Source organism: Trachemys scripta, chromosome 4 (genome assembly GCF_013100865.1).
Source record: "Trachemys scripta elegans isolate TJP31775 chromosome 4, CAS_Tse_1.0, whole genome shotgun sequence".
NCBI classification, from domain to species: Eukaryota; Metazoa; Chordata; order Testudines; family Emydidae; genus Trachemys; species Trachemys scripta.
The window spans coordinates 135,542,517-135,556,919 of record NC_048301.1 but is presented as its reverse complement, the minus strand read 5'-3'; the positions used below and the strand labels follow the sequence as shown (position 1 = coordinate 135,556,919).

At 58.8% G+C, this 14,403-nt stretch overlaps 1 pseudogene; it reads left to right on the top strand.

Annotated features, from left to right (window-relative positions):
* Positions 1-4,302: 4,302 nt before the first annotated feature.
* The window catches only part of LOC117877489, a 33,730-nt pseudogene continuing 23,629 nt past the window's right edge, over positions 4,303-14,403 (top strand).

Below are 14,403 nucleotides of genomic sequence, written 5' to 3'. Positions count from 1 at the left end.
CCTCCTCTCTCTGGGACTGGTGGAATGGGTACCTCGGGAATACCAGGGCAAAGGTTTTTACTCCAGGTATTTCCTCATCCCCAAGGTGAAGGGCGGGCTTTGGCCCATCCTTGACCTGCAGAACCTCAACCAGTTTCTGGTGCGTTGCAAATTCCGCATGGTGTCCCTGGCCTTTATTATTCCATCCCTAGACCAGGGGGATTGGTTTACTGTGCTGGACCTCCAGGATGCATACTTTCACATCCACATTTTCGAGGGTCACAGGCGCTACCTCCGTTTCCTGGTGGGTCAGGACCACTTCCAATTTATGGTCCTCCCCTTTGGCCTTTCTACTGCCCCCAGGGTATTTACAAAGTGTATGGTGGTGGTGGCGGCCCACCTCAGGAGGCAAGGGCTGCAGATCTTCCCCTACCTCGACAACTGGCTGCTCAAGGTGCAGCAGCAGATGAAGTTCCTGCAAGACACCTGTGCAGCTCTAGGCTACTGGTAATCCATGTTACTTCCAGTTCAGTGCATAGAATTCATAGGGACTCTGCTAGATTCCCCGAGTAGCCACGGCCGCCCTCCCACGGGACAGGTTCAAGACGCTCAAGGCATCTGTCATGGCTTTTCCTATAACCACGGCACACGTGTGCCTTCAAATACTAGGCCATATGGCAGCATGCACCTACGTGGAGTGACATGCCAGGCTGTGGATGAGGCCCCTCCAGCTTTGGCTAGCCTCCTGGTACTCCCAGGCCAGGGACAGCCTGGACAAGGTTGGCACAGTGCTGCCCAGGGTGGTGGCAGACCTCCAATGGTGGTCCCTCCCGAGCAACATGCTCCGGGATATCCCCTTCCAAGAGCCCCATCCCTCACTAGATCTAGTGTCGGACGCCTCGGACCTGGGCTGGGGAGCCCATGTGGGGGATTTCAAGACCCAGGGTATGTGGTCACCACAGGAGCTAACCTTGCACATAAGTGTCAGGGAGCTCAAAGCCATATGCCTGGCGTGCGTGACATTTTGCCAGCACATACAGGGAAAGGTGGTCTGAGTCCTCACGGACAACACGACCGCCATGTATTACATCAACAAATAGGGGGGCACGTGTTCCTGGGCCTTATGCCAGGAAGCCCAGCTCCTGTGGGAGTTTTGTATAGCCCACAGTATACTCCCTCAGGCCTTTTACCTGCCCAGCAAGAGCAACACTGTCGCAGACTGCCTGAGCAGGGTATTCTCCCAGCAACACGAGTGGCCCCTGCACAAGGAGGTGACCAGGTGGAACTTCTTACAGTGGGGTGCTTCCCAGGTAGACCTGTTCGCCACTGCCCAGAATTGACAGTGTCCTCAATTCTGCTCCAGAGTGGGAGAGGGTGAAGGGGCCATATCAGATGCGTTCCTGCTCCCATGGTTGGGGCCCCTCTTGTACGCCTTCCCGCCCTTCCCCTTAATAGACAGGGTCCTACAAAGGTGAAGTCAGACAGTGCGAGGCTGATCCTCATAGCCCTGGGTTGGGCCTTTCAGCATTGGTACGGGTCCCTGCTGCAACTGTTAGCGGCCCCTTCTTGCAGGCTACTGCTATGGGCGGACCTCCTCTCCCAGGAGGAAGGTCGCCTCCTCCATCCCAACCTAGCCGCTCTCCATTTGACAGCGTGGCTGCTTCCTGGTTGAATGAGGAGGAGGGGAGGTGTTCTGAGGATGTGAGAAGGGTCCTGCTGGAAAGTAGGAAACCCTCCACATGGCCAACCTACCTGGCTAAGAGGTATAGGTTCTCTATGTGGGTGAGGGATAGAGGTTTCTCTCCCTCTTCCGCCCCATCCAGCTTGTCCTCGATTACCTCCTGTCCCTTCGGACCCAAGGCCTGGCACCCTCCTCCATCAGGGTGCACCTGGCAGCCATTTCGGCCTTCCATCCCCTGGTGCAGGGCCTGTCTGTGTTCTCCCATCACATGATGGCCTGGTTTCTGAAAGGGTTAGATTGGGCATTCCCTTACCCCCGGTCCCGCTCTGGGATCTAAACCTGGTACTCTCCCACCTCACAGGGCCTCCTTTTGAGCTGTTAGCCACTAAGAATGCCACCTTCCACAACAGGTGGGACCACAAACACATGACTATCACCTCAGCCCACTGGGTCTCCAAGCTCAAGGCCCTGACCTCTGAACCGCCCTATATGGTCTTTCATAAAGACAAGGTTCAGCTCCGCCCTCACCCTGCCTTTTTGCCGAAGGTGGTTTCGGCTTTCCATATGGATCAGGATATTTTCCTCCTGATCCTCTATTGGAAGCCCCATTCCTCCAATGAGGAGCGCCACCTGCACATGTTAGGCCTGCGCAGAGCACTGGCCTTTTACCTGGACAGAACCAGGCCATTTAGAAGGTCCTGCCAGCTTTTCATTGCTTCGGCCAAGCGCATGAGGGGGCAACTGGTCTCCACCCAGCGGCTCTCCCGCTGGATCACTTCGTGCATTCGCACCTGTTATGACCTGGCAGGGGTTCTCCTGCCTCCTATAGCGAAGGCTCATTCGACAAGATCGCAGGCCTCGTCCGCAGCCTATGTGGCTCATGTCCCTATTCAGGACATCTGTAGGGCTGCTACGTGGTCCTCTGTCCACACTTTCATTGCACTATGCGATCGTCTCCCAAGCAAGTGATGACGCTGGGTTTGGTAGGGCGGTGTTCTGCCCAGGCAACCCTTAAACTTTACACTTAAACTCCTACCCGCCTCCATCAGGGATAGCTTGGAGTCACCTATAGTAGAATACACATGAGCAATCACTCGAAGAAGAAAGGACAGTTACCTGTTCCGCAACTTGTGTTCGAGATGTTGCTCAGGTGTATTCAACATCCCACCCTCCTTCCCCTCTGTCGGAGCTGTCTGGCAAGAAGGAACTGAGGGTGGGGGGAGCACGCAGCCCCCTTTATGGCGTGATATACCGGTGCCACTCCAGGGGTCACAGCAGTGTTCCCACATTATGGATACTGCTAAGGGAAAAACTTCCAGCACCGGTGCACATGGCGAGCATGCACACCTATAGTGGAATACACCTGAGCAACACATCTCAAAGAACGCCAGTTACTGTCCTTTCCTGGCTCCAGACCTAGCACTCGTGGTTAAAGGGGCCTTGGGTTGGCTGTGTGTGCGCGCCACAGCACCCTGGAGGTCATCCACCCATAAGGCTGGACCTGTACCAACCCCCCAAAAGTGACAACCCTCCCCATACTATGCCACCCTTACTTCTGTGCTGCTGGTGGTGGCAGCACGGTCTACAGAGTTGGGGGGCAGCGGTGCAGGCAGGGGGCTTAGGACAGGGAGTTGGGGGTGGGTTGCAAGAGGGGTTCAGGCTCTGGCCCAGCCCCACTTACCTCAAGCCGCTCCGGGGTGGCAGCGGCACGCACCGGGGCCAGGGCAGGCTCCCTGCATGCATGCCCTGGCCCTGGCCCTGCACCGCTCCTGGAAATGCTGTGGTCCGGGGGGGAGGGGGGGGGAGGGGGAAGAGGACGCGGAGGGCTCTGCATCTGCTGCCCTTGCTGTGCCTCCAGGTACCTCCCCTGAAGCTCCCATTGACCGCGTTCCCCATTCTGGGCCAATGGGAGCTGCGGGGGGTGGTGCCCTCTGCCCCCCACCCCGGGGCCACAGGGACGTGGTGCCGGCGAGGCATAGTTTGCCCACCGCTGGTCTTTACTCTCAGAAACACAGCTTAGCAAATTGTGGGGAAAAAAAAGATGTGAAAATTTGTTGCCCCTTACGAGAGAAATTGGACTCAGTTGAGGTGCTGACCTGCCACTCCTTGAGCTCTGGGAACATCCATGCACCACTTGTGCAAATTCTCATCAAAAGTGATTTTTAGATTGAAAAGCTCAAACATTAACTGCAAGGAAGTGCTGATACTCAGGAGGAGAGGAAAATCCACAGGAAATCCTGCACGGAGAAAATAACCATTGGGGTATCTACAAAAACATCTGAAGAAGTGAGGTTTTTACCCACAAAAGCTTATGCCTAAATAAATCTTAGTCTTTAAGGTGCCACCAGACTCCTTGCTGTTTTTGTAGAGAGACTAACACAGCTACCCCCTGATACTTGAAACCATTGGGATGGTTATTGTAGGGTCTTTGGTGGGTACAGGTGGTGTAACCAGAGTGGTTTGTTATTGTAGGTCTACCCACATTGTTATTTTGGCAGGGCTGGAAGGTTGCAGACACCCCTCGTGTCACCAGGGAAGTGGGGTGGGGGGGGGGAGTAACAGGGAACTGATGGGTCTCTCCCCCTCAAGCATCCCCTGTGCCATCCCTGCTGAAATCTGCCCAGGGCCCATCCACACCACAGATGCTGATCCTGAGCTGCTCCTCCAAGCTGCGGCTGCTGGAGGGGACACTACGGAGGCACTTGCCTGATACGTTGCCAGTGACAAGGACACATCTTTTTTCCCACATGCCACTTCCTGGGACAGGGATGGGAGCATGGCACAAAGTTCTCTCTCCCTAGGGTGGTGGGGTAGAGATTGGGCTGGCTGGGAGCAAGACCCTCCCCCGCAGGTGCTGGCTGCTCTCCCAGCCGCCCCCTCCCCACTCATCTCCTGTCTCCCAATGTCCAAACCCAGCAAATTCCTGCTGCTCACCCAGCGGGACCACCCCAGCCAATCACAGGGCAGATTGGCTCCATATCAAACAGTTACAGCACAGGCAGACTCTGTGCCAGCCAGTCACTGCATGGGCAGGCTCCGTGCCAGCCAGTCAAAGACCTGGGTACCTCTGGCTCCCTTAATGATTCATAGCCATCACATGGCTCAAGTCGGTGTGTGTGGGGTCACCAGATCCTTTGTCCCCCCCTCTGCGCTCAGGGTCTCCCCTGCAATACGAGGCCAGGACCCACAAATAAGGAGTCAGACCCCTAAATCAGGAGAGTAAACCCAGGGTGGTTGTTAGAGACAGGCCCCACCTCATCCCTCATACTCCCTTCCCCATCTCTCTCCCCTCCACATCCCTGCCCCTCACCCCAACCCCTAGCATCCCCCATTCACTCACCAATCGCCTCTCCTTGCTGCTCCTCACATTCCCCCCCCCCCCCCGCCATATCTGGTACCCAGAATCTGGGGCAGCCATCTTCCCTGGCCTCAGCCCCCTGAAGTTAGTTATTGTGAGGTGGTGGCCATCTTGACTAAAGGGCAGCCTGTGGTGTCAGCCCCTTTGGCAGGGATGGGAGAGGGAGGCCAGGTTGGAGAAGGGCAAAAACCTCACCTAATGTTCAGAAGATCACAAGATGCTGAAACCCCCACAATAAATACTGGGTGGCTCCAAACAGAGTTGTGGGAGTGGGAATTGCTGCCTCTCCCCCAGCTCTGACCCCCCACCACCTCCATGTCTCTGGCAGGTCTATGGCACTGTGATGACCATAAACCAGGGGAACCCAGCTGTGCAGGAGGTGCTGGTGGATTTGTGGCCTGAGTTCAAAGTCGTCCTCACCTGGCCGCACAGAGAGGTGATGCCCCGCAGCCACAGCGCTGCACCTTGGGGGAGAGGGGGCAGGCAGATCAGTCATTCCATTGGGAATTCTCCCATCTTGGCTGTATGTCTCCCCCAACAGGTGGCATTGGATGACTGATTTCTACACCAACACATACACAGTGTACTACCGGGACCCACGTGCCTACGGGCCCCTGCTGGCTAGTGTGGGTGCTGTCAACTGGGGACAGACCTTCTGCATCCATGGTAACATGTGCCCCAAAGCATCTGGGAGAGCCCCACAGCAACTGAATATATGTCCTGTCTGGGCCAAACCCCAGGATCCCGCCCCACAATGCCAGCCCTAAAGCCCTCTACTCCCCCCAGGCTACAAGGCTGCTCCCATGAGCCCAATGCAGGGCAGGAACATATGCGGTACCCCCTTGCCAGTGCTGGGCTGAGGTCAGCTCATCTGACCACACCCTCTTCCCTGAGGGCTGGGGGTTTGGAAGCTCAGACTCCTGCCCCTCCCGACCCGTGTGCCAGGCTGGCCTCCCCACACATATGGGCCCTTTTGTCACCACCAGTCAGTCCCTTTCTCCACTGCTCATGGCCCATCTCTGCCCCCTGCAGGGCTCCAGGATGGAGTGTACGAAGTCTCCAAGGACAGCACTGAGGCTAAGGGGATCAAGCTGGAGGTGTTCTGCTACTTCGCCTATTTTCACCCAGATCCATGCCTGAGATCCGGTCAGTGTCTGCCTGTGTCACAGGGCCCCATAGGGGCCATCGTACGGAAGGAGGTAGCCTAAGGGATGGGGCATTGGCCAGCATGGCACTGGGATTAGGATGATGTGACAATGCGGTTCTGGCGGAACCCAACTGAGAGTGCCAACTCAGGACAAATTGCTAAAACAGGGCAGTTACAGCCCAAGGCTGGGGTTTTTCCACCTCTCAGGCCAACCAAACCAGCCAGACTAAGACTTCGGTCTCATCCCACTGGCTAACCGCAAGTCTCACAAGCAATCTCCTTAGACACTCCAGTTTCCCATTATTACCACCAGTGCCACTCGTTATGGGGACAAATGGTTATGAAAACCAATACCCCAGTAAAAGAAAAAGGTTCTCCTGATCCCAAAGGGCCAAGGCCCAGACCCAGGTCAATATACAAATCAGATCTTACCCACAAATCACGCTGCTGCCAATCCTTTAGAATCTAAAATCTAAAGGTTTATTCATAAAAGGAAAAGATAGAGATGAGAATTAGGATTGGTTAAATGGAATCAATTACATACAGTAATGGCAAAGTTCTTGGTTCAGGCTTGCAGCAGCGATGGAATAAACTGCAGGTTCAAATCAAGTCTCTGGAATACATCCCCAGCGGGGATGGGTCCTCAGTCCTTTGTTCAGAGCTTCAGTTTGTAGCAAAGTTCCTCCAGAGGTAAGAAGCAGGATTGAAGACCAGATGGAGATGAGGCATCAGCCTTATATAGTCTTTTCCAGGTGTAAGAACACCTCTTTGTTCTTACTGTGGAAAATTACAGTAAGATGGAGCCTGGAGTCACATGGGCCAGTCCCTGCATACTTTGCTGAGTTACAAGGCGTATCTGCCTTCTCTCAATGGGTCCATTGTATAGCTGATGGTCCTTAATGGGCCATCAAGCAGGCTAGGCAGAGCTAATCTCAGCTTGTCTGGGATGTCACCCAGAAGCATAGCATAAGTTTGCCATACAGACAGTATAGAGCCAATATTCATAACTTCGACTACAAAACTGATACACACATATAGACAGCATAATCATAACCAGTAAACCATAACCTTGTCCTAGACACCCCATTTGACCCCCTTTATACAAGATTTGGGTGCCACTACAGGACCTTGGTTGCAACAATGATCTATACGGTCCCAGTTTATGTCAATAACATCACAGATGACCAGACAGCAAGCACGAAAAGTTGGGATGAGGGGTAATAGGCACCTATATAAGACAAAGCCCCAAATATCAGAACTGTCCCTATAAAATCAGGACATCTGGTCACCCTAACTAGGATCCCCAAGATCTGGCTGACTATTCCTTATGCAGGGCCAAGGGCATTGGGGTCCTGTTGCCACCAGCAGAATCTCAGTGGGATTGGCACAGAGCCCAACCTCCTTCAGGGACTGGGGAGCATAGCCATCGGGGGGGGGGACCAGCCATGGGGAGGGAGATCCCTCTTCAGCTCCTGCACAGGGCCCCCAGCCTCTGCCAGGAAACCCTGATGCAAATGGATTCTGTGCCACCAATGGGGCCCCATCCATGGCCCCTGGGGACCAGGCACTCCTTCAATCAGCCATCAGACCTGGCAGGGCTTGGGGACTGAGAGACCATGCTCCCCTATCCCTACACCACATTTCACGTGGCCCAGGATGGAGATGAACCTTCCTTGTACACAGCCTGTTTAGACCTTGGCTTCTCACCCAGGACCCAGCACTTTATGGATGGAGGGGTCTATCAGGAAGGGGAATGAGACACTCAGTTCTAATGAGAAGAGATATTAGGCAGCCTCGCCACTGTATGAGTAAGAGGGAAAAGGCCCCATATCCCATTCCCCATCCTCTGAGCCAGCAGATCCCCTTTCTGGGGCCAGATCAGAGCTAGCGCCCCCTGGGGGGGGGGGAAGGGAGTCCCTGTGTCCCATTTCACATCCCCCAAGCAAGGCAGCTTCCTCACCTCTCCACTTGGCTCCATCATCCCCCTCTCCTGAGTCCCACAAGTTTAGCCAGATCTTGAGCCCATCTTACAATGATGTTAGTGGGAATCTCCCCCTACCCTGGGGGGGAAGCCTAGTCTGATTGACTGCCTCTCCCACACCCCTGCTGGGGGAAGAGCAGCCAATCAGAGCTGCTTCAGTAAGAGGTCCCTGCATCTCCCTCTCCCTGCAGTAACATGAGACCTTCTCATGGGATAGGTAGGGGAAGAGGGAGCAGAATTTGCTCAGGATCTCAGGGTGGTTCCACTCCCTCCTCCCCTCTTGTGAGCAATAGGACAGCATGGTGTCCCTGATCACCCCTTCCCTGGGACACCCAGCCTGAGAAGGGCAGAGAGGAGCCTGCTGCAGCCCCCACAGGGCTGAGAGGGATGGGAGAACACCACGAGGTGCAGAGGGGAAGCTGGGAGGGGGCACAGGGAGGGCTAGAGACAAAGTTGATGGGTGCCTGTGTGGGGGCAGAACAATTTGCTGGGCAGATATGGGGATAGGAGCTTCTGCAGTGAGGCCCACTCTGACAGGTTGGATCACAGAGCTGCCACCTGATGTGTCAAGACTACTTCTGCCCCTGCTTTCCTGACCTGTCAGCTTAGGTTTGACTCAGACTCACTAGCCTGCTGCAAACCCAGACCCAGGTGTGAATCACATCCCTTAACAACTGTAGGCTTACTTGAAAGCAGCTATGTAGAAGGGTGGACTCACCTCTGTGGCACCTCCTGGGAATTAGCTTGTTCCAGCTCTGGAGCACCCTCTGCAAGCCAGTGATCTACTGGTCTCCTGGCCCCTGTGTCCCTCCCTGAACCCAGTGCCCTGTTATCTGGAGTGCTGCTCCCTAGCAGTAACCCCTCAGTCTTAGGTAATCCTCTCCCTGGGGGAACCCCCCCACCAACTATCCCCACTTCACCTCAGTCTTGGCTACTGCCCAGTCTACAGCTAGCCCCCATTCACTGAGGCAGACTGCAGTATCAGCCACTCATCACAAGCAAAGGGGTTTGGAGCTGCTGCCTCTCTCTAGAACCCAGTGCCTCTCTGGGGCCTTGGACAAGGCCCTGCAGCCCAGAGAGTTGCCAGCCTGAAGGTCCCCAGCTCCTCTGGCCTTTCCCCAGCCCTACCTCACTCTAGGCATCCTAATCTTCCCAGCAACCAAACCCATCTCTCTTTGAAGGAAGAGAAACTACTAGCTGAAGCTCCTGGCTCAAGCCTTTATAGGGCCAGCTGGACCCTGATTGGGCATGGCCCCAGCTGAGCCTGCTTCCTCCCAATCAGCCCAGGTGTCTTGCCCTTCCACAGCCCTCTGCAGGGCTTTTCCAACCCCTCAGGGCAGGAGCGGGTGTCCACCCCTCTACAGAGCGTGCTCAGGGTCCTCTGTGGCTGCCCTCCTGGCTGGAGCTCTCCCTCCTTCTCCTTCTCCTCTCCACCTGCCCTGCTAGTTGGAGCTCTCCCTTCCTTCCCTGGGCTGCTGCTGGCTAGAGCTCCCTCCCTAGACTGCTGCTGTTGCTGCTACCACTGCTGCTGAGTCAGGGGTGGGGGGGCCTTGCCGGCCAGCCCCCCCTCCCCACCATCTCTGGAGGGAGAAGCTAAGACCCCCCCCCCACCTTCACCATCAGCACTACCACCTGTGGGGGGGTCCTTCCTGCCTGGCTGCCAGGGTTGCCGGAGCTACTGCTGCTGCTGCCGCCGGTGCTGTGCGTGTCCTGGGGAGCTGCTGGAGCCTGGAGGTGGAGGAAGAGGACTGCGCGGTCCATCGGCTGCTGGGGGAGTGCATGAGAATCTGGAGACCACTGTGGAGGGGGCTGTTTTGGACTGAGTAATTTTCGAACTGTGCTCTAGTGGTGGGGGTCTAGACTGTGTTTGTGGGGACACAGGGGGTGTGGCGTGGAGCCTGCCCCCTGGTCCATCTGTGTGCCCCCCCCCCCCCCAAACCCCCACCACCACCGGTGCCCCCTCCACCACCAACCCCACAGCCCATTTTCCATCTGCCTCCGCTCCTGCCTCTGGGACTCTGCTGCTTTCCTGGCCTGCCACGCCCTACTGACAGCGTTTGGGCCTGCAGCGGCGGGCAGGCGGCCCGCACATTGACTTTTCACAAGCGCTCGTGGGCGCACCTTCCCCCCCCTGGACTGACCCCTTCCCCTTTTGCAACAGGCCTCCCAGCTTTGCCCTTTGCTGCCTACCCCCTTTGCCCTCTGTAGGCTTTTGCCCTTCCCCAGCTTCAGTTTGTTTGCCTGCCCCGCCCCTTTCCCTCTGTAGTTTGGTTTCGTTGTCCCACCCCAGCCCTGCGGTTAGCCCTTCGGTTCCTCTGCCCCATTCCCAGCCTTGTTGCTCCCTTGCGCCCCCCTTGCCCTGATTGACCTTTCCCCTCGTGTGCCCATGCCCCCTCCCGTGCGCTTGTGCCCCCCGTCACATTTTGGTTAATCACTGCACCCCTTTCTGTTATTGTGACCTTCCCTCCCTTAGTGTAACTAGAGGAGCCGGTGTCGGTGACTGTCCCCCCTCAGCCCTTGATACTCCCACATCTCCCTGCGTTTCGGTGCCCTCCTCCCCTGCCTGCAGCCTAGCGGGGAGGAGTGGTTGACCTGCCTTTCCTTTAGCCCCCCCCCCCCCCTTTTTTTCTCCAGTGTGTTTTCCCCTCCCTCCCTGCCCAATATGGAGGGGAACACGGCGGGTGAGCCTCCCCAAATAGGCCCCGCCACCCCTCCCCTGCCTGTCTCCTCAGCCTCTACCTCGACCTCCGCTGCTAAACCATCTGCCACCACTGCGGCATTGGCAGCGGCGGGCGACGGGGTAACCTCCGATGCTGCCACGCCCTTCGCTCCCTCCAATTATGGGGGAGCTGCCCCAGCCGGCAGGAAAGGCCAGGGCAAGAAAAAAGGAAAGAGCCCCGCTAAAAAGACTGGGCCCTCCATGGCAGGGGCTGCCTCCACTGCTGCGGCCCTGCCACCGGCCGCAACGATCCTTCCCGCTGCTCCCTCCACCAGCTCTGCGGGTGCCCCTCCCCCAGCCCCTAGGGCGTATGCCCAGGTGGCAGCGGCCACCGGTATGCCATCTCGCCCATCCACCGCCTCCGCTTCCAACTATAGTGGCCTGGGCCCCTTCCCCACCTTGACTAGGAGGCATGGCATCCGTTGCCTCCAGGTGCCCGCCTCGCCGCACGTGGAGACCTACGTGCGGGCGTTGGCGAGGGTGGTGGGGCCCGCGGCCATCGTGGCGGCCTCCAAAATGTATGGCAAGGTTGTCTTTTTCCTTGCCTCGGAGGCCGCCGCCCAAGAGGCGGTGGAGAAAGGCCTGGCGGTGGGGGGCGTATTCGTCCCCCTGGAGCCGCTAGAGGACCTGGGTGTCCGTGTGGTCCTTACCTCTGTTCCTCCTTACCTTCCCAATGTCGCCCTGCTGCCCGCCCTTTCCACCCTGGGGAAACCTATTTCCATCGTTCGCCCTCTCTCGCTAGGATGCAAGGACCCCGCCCTCCGTCACGTCCTCTCGTTCCGCCGGCACGTGCAGCTCCAACTGCCGCCGGCGGCACGTGCCGGAGAGGCGCTTGAGGGGTCTTTCTTGGTCCCCTATCGGGGGACCCATTGCCGGGTGTACTATTCTACGGGGGAGGCCCGGTGCTACCTCTGCCGGGCGATAGGGCACGTCCGGAGGGACTGCCCCCTGGCCCGGCACGGAGGAGCGTCCGGGACCCCCGAGCCCCGGCAGAGTGCCAGCCCCACCATTGCTGGCGCTCCTAGTTGCCCGGTACCCGGAGCCGCCCCTCCTCCTTCTCGGACCACCACTGCTCCCGCTCGGGCTCAAGGGGTATCTCCCCCACCATGCCCAGATGAGCGAGAGAGCCCCGTCTCTGCTATGTGCACTGTGGCGGGGCCTGTAGAGGAGGGTGCGGTGGGGGTATTGCCGGGCGCGAGAGAGGGCCCTCCCCAGGGGGATTCTGCCCCCCCTCCTACTGCCCCATTGTTACCTCCTCAGGTCCTCAAGCCGTCATCTCTGCCCCCCGACCCAATCCCTGTCACCCAGCCCGCAGACGATGCCATGGAGGGCTGGACCCTAGTACAGGGAAAGCGGGGCAAGCGGAAGGCTCGAGCTCCACTCCTGCCATCCGGTGCGGAGGCCCCCCGGAAAACCAGGAAGGGGGGCTCCGCTGCTGAGCCTTCCGCTTTGCCCGCGGGTGCATTACATCTACCGTTGCCGGTTGGGGAAGCTGTGGCAGCACCGGAGGATGCCGCCATCCATTCTCCGCGGTCCTTCCTCGCGGAGGCCCACGTTGCAGCCCCTCCTACCCCCTTGCCACCTATACCCTCTGCGATGCTCGAGGCAAGCGTCGCCTCGGGTGTTAGCGGGGATGATCCCGGGGTGGTGGGAGGTGAGCTGCCCTCTATCTATGAGGAGATCGAGGCCCTGGGTCTGACCCCGGTCACCCAGGGGGAGGACGACCCTTTGCCAGCGGGCCTCGATCTGGCCGCTCTCACCTCAACCCCCCTTTCTGCGTCTCCTGTTCCCCTGACCGCTGCTCCTGCCTTCGAGGAACCCCTGGACTCCTTGACCTGCCCGGCTGCGGGTGACACATCGCTGACGGCCGCCGAGCCTCCTCAGGCGACGGCCGGTGCCTCGCGGCCGGGACTCGAGTTACCAGGGGTATCCCTTGTTGGTGTGGGGCAACCGAGTTCCTTCCCGAGTGGGGGCCCCATTGCAGATTGTTCACCACCTGCTGCCGTGGCTGTTTCATCTGCCGTAGAGCCTGAGCCCGGCATCCCTGGGGACCCCCTCCCTAACCCTCAGACCCCTGGGCCCGACCGAGAGGAGCTACCTTCCAGCTGTCCAGCTCCTGGGGCCCAGGATCCCGCCTCTGTCCCTCTTCCCGACCCTACTCCTGCCCCCGGCCCTACTCCTACTCCTGACCCCAGCCCTGTCCCCTCCACCTCCCACGATGCCATTGCCGCCTCTGGGGATGTCTCTTTCTCTTTCCCAGAGGGTGACCCCCAGGGAGCGGCCTTTGTGTTCCCCAGTCCCGACCCACTAGGGGCTGCTCTTCTCCCTCCGCCGCCGCCCCCCATTAAGCCGGGGTCTGAGGCGGACCGTGTGGCGCCGGTCCATCGGGCGCCACGTCGAGGGTCCGCCCCTTGCCTGCCCGTCTCAGTGGGCCACGGGGCCGAGCCAGGGGCCCCAACGGGGGATGATCTGCAGCCAGTGACCCCACCCCCCCATACGCTGCGAGAAGAGCTGCGGGAGTTTTTAGAAGATGTGCGTGGCTCCCGCAATAAGGTGCCGCTCGCTCTCCAGCGATGGGGGGATTTCCACCAGATCCTCCGGGCCGCGAGGGCCCTCATGGGGGAGGGTAAAAGGACCGGGAAGCAGGGTGCTGCGGCTTACCAGCGGGTCCGCAGCTTCCGTGACTCCTTGCTCACCTTCGGGGTGGGTCACGGTTTGCTGCGCGGCCCAATGGGGGCCGCGAGCGTCCCTGCCAGCGAGGACCCCCCCCAGCCCTCCTCATGCCATCTCTCTCTTTCGCAACATTGAACACCCGGGGCTGTAGGGTGGGTCTCCGCAGGTGCCAGGTGCTCTCCTTCCTTCGGGAAGGGGGGTACTCTGTGATTTTCCTACAGGAGACCCACACGGATCCGGCCGCCGAAGACAGCTGGCGGCTGGAGTGGGGGGACAGGGTCTATTTTAGCCATCTCACAGCTCGTACGGCTGGAGTGGCTACCCTGTTCTCTCCCGACCTACGGCCCGAGGTGCTGGGGGTTGCCGAGGTTGTGCCGGGCCGCCTGCTGCACCTCCGGGTCCGTATGGAGGGGCTTGTGGTCAATCTTGTCAACGTCTATGCCCCGACATCGGGCCCGGAGCGGCTGCCTTTTTATCAGCAGGCATCCGCCTTCCTCGGCTCCTTGGATCCTCGTGAGTGCCTGGTCCTGGGCGGGGACTTCAACGCTACCCTCGAGGAGCGGGACCGCTCGGGGACCGAGCAGTGCCCGGCCGCCGCGGACGTCCTCCGGGAGATTGTAGAACGTCACTCCCTGGTGGACGTCTGGCGCGACCACCACCCGGACGACGTCTCCACGTTCACCTACGTCCGGGTGGAAGCCCATCGGTCGTGCCACTCCCGGTTGGACCGTATTTACTTGTCACGTCTCCATCTTTCACGAGCCCACTCCTCTGACGTGCGGCCGGCCCCCTTTTCTGATCACCATTTAGTCACTGTGACGGCCTCTCTATGTGCGGAGAGGCCGGGGCCGGCCTATTGGCACTT